Genomic DNA, 6,304 nt, shown 5'->3' on the forward strand with positions numbered 1-6,304 from the left:
CATTCCAAAACTGGGAAGAAATGCATGTAACCAAGTGAACTTAAAATGAACTGAGTTGTTTCAACACTTTCAAGCTTTACTTAATATATTTGTGTTGGGACAACATGAATGTTTTTTGTTTGTTAAACTGGTCAGGGGATTTCTAATTCCCTGCATGCTTTGCATGGCAACTGATATGGAGAGAAAATAGTCAAATTTAAGTGTTATGTAATGTGTATTTGGGCAAGATGAATGTAATGGGGAGACTTGTTGTGTTTAATGTTTTGTTGTGTTGAGATTTTGAAGAGTTTGTTATGTTGGAGTTTTGAGGGTTACAACTATTGTGAAAAGTGGAACATGCGCTTATTTTAAGAACAGGTACATGTTGAGAAAGCTCTATTGGTGCATTCAGGGGAAGTTCATACTTACGAGGTCGGAAATTTTAAATACAATGTGATTTGCATTCAAGTGATTTAAAGGGTTAGTTCACTCAAAAATGACAATTCTCTCATCAAATACTCATCCTTATGCCATCCAAGATGTATATGACTTTTTTCATCTGCTGAACACAAACAAAGATTTTTAGAAGAATTTCTCAGCTCCATAGAATGTAAGCAGGGGTGCATTAACGCATGGGCTTATACAGGCTGGCTGAAGCCCAGGGGCATACAACTCCCATGGGGCCCAGCGGGAGATACGGTTGTTGACATGGTGACAGTGTGCAACCTTTAATGGCATCCGTGTAGTGCTTGTTCAATGCACAACCATACTTGAAGGGGGCCTCATCGGACCAGTGAGCTCATGGGCCCAGAGGTACTTTAAAGCTCCCCTGAATGTAAGTGAATGGGTACCAAAATTTTGAAGCTCCAAAATCAACATAAAAGTACTCCAGATAACTCTGGTGTTTATTGGTTAAATCCATATATTCAGAAGCGATATGATAGTTATTGGTGAGAAACAGATCAATATTTTAATCTTTTTTTACTTGAAATTGTCCTTCCTGCTCAGTCAATCTCCACTTCACTTTCACTTTTCTTTCTTCTTCTTCTGTTTTTGGTGATTCACATTCTTCGTGTGTATTGCCCCCTATTGGGCAGGAAGGAGAATTTATGATAAAAAATTACTTAAAAATTTAGAATATCTGTTTCTCACCCGCACCTATCATACTGTGTCTGAAGATATGGATTTAACCACTGGAGTCTTATGGATTACTTTTATGGTCCCTTTATGTGTTTTTTGCAGCTTCAAAATTTTGGCACCCATTCACTTGCTTTGTGAGGACCTAAAGAACTTCTAAAAATCTTAATTTCTGTTTATTAAAAGAAAGAAAGTCATACACATCTGGGATGCCAGGAGGATGCGTAAATCATGAAAGAACTTTTATTTTTGGGTGACTTTAAGATGGAAAGAACGGACCCAATTTCGATTTCAAATTTCCACTCTCATTTTCACTTACTAGCGAAGGCAGGAAGCTTTTTTAGCAACAATGAAACAAAATGAAGAGCAAAGCTAAGTTTTAGGTGTGTAATGAACACTTTATCTATCTATTTTATCAAACTAGTGTGGCCACATGAAATGATGGGAAATGTATTTTTGTTGCAAACATTTGTTGCTGCATAATAAACCAGCTAAAAGAGTCTTATTTTCATTGTTATTTTCAGGTTGTAACGGTATTCTTCATTAACAAAAACTGCATACAAATTAACTGCAGTCAAAATCCTCAAGTAAAACTAAATTATTTTCAATAATAATTTGCTTCCGCTATGATTCTTAAATCAAAACGCTCTCAACTCAGAAACTCTGGGCTCAAAGAAAATCCACAAGTTTCCCACTCGTTTGACTTTTGGTGGCGTTCATATGCGCTCAACTTGTAAATATGATCATTCCAACATGACTTGAATGAATTGCTTTACTCATTGAGCAATTGCTAGGCTAATAATAGTGTGTCTCCCATTAGCATGCATTTAGCATACTAGCATTCACTGTACTAACTAGTTTATAACATAAAGAGATTAATTTGAGTTAATTTAACATAACTAATTTAGTTGGGTTACCTCAATTCAATAAGATTCCCTCTACTTGAAGTGTTTAAATTGAGACTGCATGGAACCACTGGAAATGCTGTCCATGACTGAATCAAGTTCAGCCAAAGATAATATTTTTGAGTGTAGGATACAAGGGGGCTTAAGGCACCCCTTGAAGGAATGTTCCAGGTTCAATACAAGTTATGCTTAATCGACAGCATTTGTAGCATAGACTAATGTTGATTACCACAAAAAAAAAAAAAAAAAAAAAAATTGGACTTGTCTCTCACTTTCTTAAAAATAAATCAGTAAATAAGAAGAAATAAATCTGGGTTACAGTGAGGCCCTTACAGTATAATGAATGGCAGTGGAAGTGAATGGAAGTGAATGACGCATAAGTAATTGCTGAATTACTAAAGTTACCATATTTGAATCATGACGCATGAATGGTTGAATTACTGAAGACACTGTTTGTATTTGTGTGACGCATGAATTGCTGATTTACTGAAGCTACCCTATTTGTATAAGAGGTGTGTTTCTGCCAGTTATTCACAATGCTATCTATTCTATTCATGCTGGGAAGATTTCATGTGTTAAAAGTTCACTATAATAATAATTATATATTTGAACAGACGAATTGGAGGGTAAAATAGCACACTTGAATTCAAGTAATAAAATATTGTTGAGTTTGTTTGTTTGTTTTATTAAATATACCATAGAATATACATTTAATCAATGCCTGTTTTAAATCCCGAGAATAAATCCACCACACAAATCCAGCGATTTATACAAATGAAAATTGTGCCATGACAAATTAGACATAAAAGCCTATATTACATTAAATAGGTACAAAGAAGTGTTGATAGAGTGAGTGAAATTAAACAATGCCTTCATGTCATTGAGGCATTGCAAATTTCATGGTAATAGTTTTAAGCAATATGTTGTTTAATCTCTTGTTTTTCTTTATTGACAACCCAAGCATATACAATGAATATATATATATATATAGTGGTTACAGTTACCTGATACTCAAGACATATCTGGGTCAACATAGGCCATATCTGTTTGACCAACATCACCTAATAATCAGCCTTTGATGAATGTGTGTAATGCTGCAATTCACACAGCACTTAAAATGTAAATAAAAACAGTAATAATAATATGTTGTGCAATTTAAGTGCCCTTTAAGAGTCTAAGTTCGATAACATGGAATCTAGTAGCTGATTCTTACAATAATTATTCGTAACTGCTGGTAGAAGTTGCTTGTTTCTTGACGAAATTCAGAGGGGAACCAGGCATCACAAATTACCTCCTAGGCAGTTTTGAACTCGCGACCCATGGTTTTCAAAACCAGTGCTCAAAACCCATAAACTTTGAAGCATGGTGATAAAAATTCCTAAACTATGAAGCTTAGTGAAATGACGTTGTTAGATGGTGTTACACTTTATACTCATAACAATAGATGTTCCCCACCCGCACCCGCATCCGCACCCCACCCTCCGTTTTGTTCTCGCTACTGTTAAAGCTCCTTTGTTGCCACGTTTCAATAATTATTTCAAAAGAAATAAATATACCTAACATTAAGCGCTACTATAATATTATAATATTATAGTTTAAATTGAATTTGAAGTGCTTAGAAAGTGACCTCAATATTGCCATCAGAGCCCGGATAGCTCAGTCGGTAGAGCATCAGACTTTTAATCTGAGGGTCCAGGGTTCAAGTCCCTGTTCGGGCGGAGGTTCCTTTTCGATTTTACGTGTTTGGCTATTATTAATCATTAGTCAAAAATGATCTGCTCACAGCTAGAGTAACAGTACAAAAAGTCCGGATGCATAAATATGTTTTCAGAGTAGTGTTTCAAGTTAGTTGTCTGAAATGGTCCTTTGGTCTTGACTTTTTAAGTCAGCTGTGTAAAAACAAATAGTAAGACTGCATACCCTCCAGGGATTCTCCAAAACCTCCGTTGTTGTGGTCCAAGCTTTTTGCTTTACATTATTTGTGTTGTACTAATCGCTTAACTAGGCAACATTTCAGTCCTCTACTATGCAGCTATTCTTTGAGGAAAAGCGTGCGAGCGCCGACTGTCGGTCATTTTGTTTCAAGTTGAGCCCTTCTTTACTGTAAAGGGTTTTTAGAGGCCCTAACATGACTTTAGAACAATTTCTAAAGTTTTTATTTCATAATAGCCTAATGGTTTTGAGCAATATTTTGGTCAATAATTCACTTCTTATCAGCTATGTTGTTTAATCTCTTGTATATCTTTATTGCCAACCCAAGCATTTAAAAAGAAAAAATAAATAAAATACAATATAGTGGTTACATGATTCTCAAGACATATCTGGATCAAGATAGGCCATTTCTGTTTGACTAACATCACCTAATAATCAGCCTTTGATGTCTGTGTGTAATGCTTAAAATGCTGTTTGAAAGAGAAAAGAGGTTTATTTGGTGTGTGTGTGTATAGATAGATAGATAGACAGACAGACAGATAGATGGATAGATTCAATATATAAGAGACCTTTACTGCTTGATAAATGTACGTAAAAAATAATAATAATTGACCCGTGGCCAGACTTAATTGTTTAATTTCATTTGCTTGACCTTATTTAGAATATCTTCAAATATTTACATGGTAGAAATATTTTATGGGTACTAGTACTTTAGAGACAAATGTATTTTTGGCTTCTTTTGTGACAAATAAAAAATAAATAAATAAATGAAAATAAAAAATGGTAGCGTATCTTATTTGGTTAATGAGATTTACCCCATAATGTGAAAAATGTTACAACTGACCGTAGTCTACTCCAAGTAATTGATTTGTGTCCTGACAGGTTTTTCATTTTGGATTTAAAGGGATAGTTCATCCAAAAATGAAAATTCTGTCATCATTTACTCGCCTCGAGCCATCCCAGATGTGTATGACTTTCTTTCTTCTGCTGAACACAAACAAAGATTTTTGGAAGAATATCTCAGCTCTGTAGGTCCATACAGTGCAAATGAATGGTGACCAGACCTTTGCAGCTCCAAAAAGTACATAAAGACAGCATAAAAGTAATCCATATGACTCCAGTGCATGCTGTGTTTCATTCAGCTTGGAAAGTCAGATTTTCCAACTTCCTACTAAGAAAAGTGCAATGGAATGCCACTTGAAGTCGGATTTCCAACTTGGAAATTAGTTCAGAAATGTTCAACTCCGATTTTGCCAAGATGCAGGTGCGTGATATCACACAAGCATGTCGACACCCAAGGAGATATACAAAGTAAGTGATAAATATTCACTTGTATTAAATAATATTGATAAATGAGTCAAAGTTCCTACATTACAAGATGAAGCTTGTTTAGCAAACATCTGCAGAGACAGGTGTATAAAACATGGTAAATAATATTCTCTTTTGATGATCGTATACCTGTAGCACATATGTTACCTTTGCAGCATTGTTTATCAATTGGGTTGATGGGAGACGTCTCTGCTGATAGTCAAACACCTGCTAAGCTAACAGGAGTGTTGCAGTTTTGTTTCCTTACATGTCATCTTCCGAGCATGTAATGCCTTTTTGGTCGAAGATTGGAGATGTGAAGTAGGAGTATCCCACATCGGACTGATATGACATGATAGGTGGTGAGAAAATGATTCATATTTAAGTCCTTTTTTACTACAAATCTACACTTTCTCATGCTGTCACATTCTGAAAGTGAAAGTGGAGATTTATAGTAAAAAAGGACTTAAATAATGATATTTTTCTCACCTACACCTATCATATTTCTTCTGAAGACATGGATTAAACCACTGGAGTCATATGGATTACATTTATGCTGCCTTTATGTTATTTTTGGACCTTCAAAGTTCTGGTAACCATTCACTTGCATTGTATGGACATACAGAGCTGAAATATTCTTCTAAAACTCTTTGTTTGTGTTCAGCAGAAGAAAAAAGAAAGTCATACACATCTTAGATGGCATGAGGGTGAGTAAATTATGAGATAATTTTCAGTTTTGGGTGAACTATCCCTCTATAAGTCCATGTGAACAAATGTAAAGCATACAAATAATGCAAATGATTATAAGTGTTTGTTTCATGATTGATATAAATAATAGGCCTGCATCTGAAAAGTAAACTTACATCATAAAATACTGTCGCGTATAGGGAGTTCGTTCAAATATTGATGTTGTGTTATGAATTCTTCCAGTACTGCGCTGCTGTGGACAGCACCATGCAGGAAACAGCTGTTAGTCACGGCCTGTCATACTTCACTATGGACGGTAGGTGGCAGAAATAGGTCGCACTGCTATCAAAGTTCAG

The 6,304-nt window shown here is 35.2% G+C and overlaps 1 non-coding gene across 1 annotated transcript; it reads left to right on the forward strand.

Annotated features, from left to right (window-relative positions):
* Nucleotides 1-3,666: 3,666 nt before the first annotated feature.
* Nucleotides 3,667-3,739, forward strand: trnak-uuu (transfer RNA lysine (anticodon UUU)). Its single transcript has one exon. It is a non-coding gene; the product is annotated as a tRNA-Lys (tRNA).
* The last annotated feature ends 2,565 nt before the right edge of the window (nt 3,740-6,304 follow it).

Source organism: Myxocyprinus asiaticus, chromosome 8 (genome assembly GCF_019703515.2).
Source record: "Myxocyprinus asiaticus isolate MX2 ecotype Aquarium Trade chromosome 8, UBuf_Myxa_2, whole genome shotgun sequence".
Taxonomy (NCBI): domain Eukaryota; kingdom Metazoa; phylum Chordata; class Actinopteri; order Cypriniformes; family Catostomidae; genus Myxocyprinus; species Myxocyprinus asiaticus.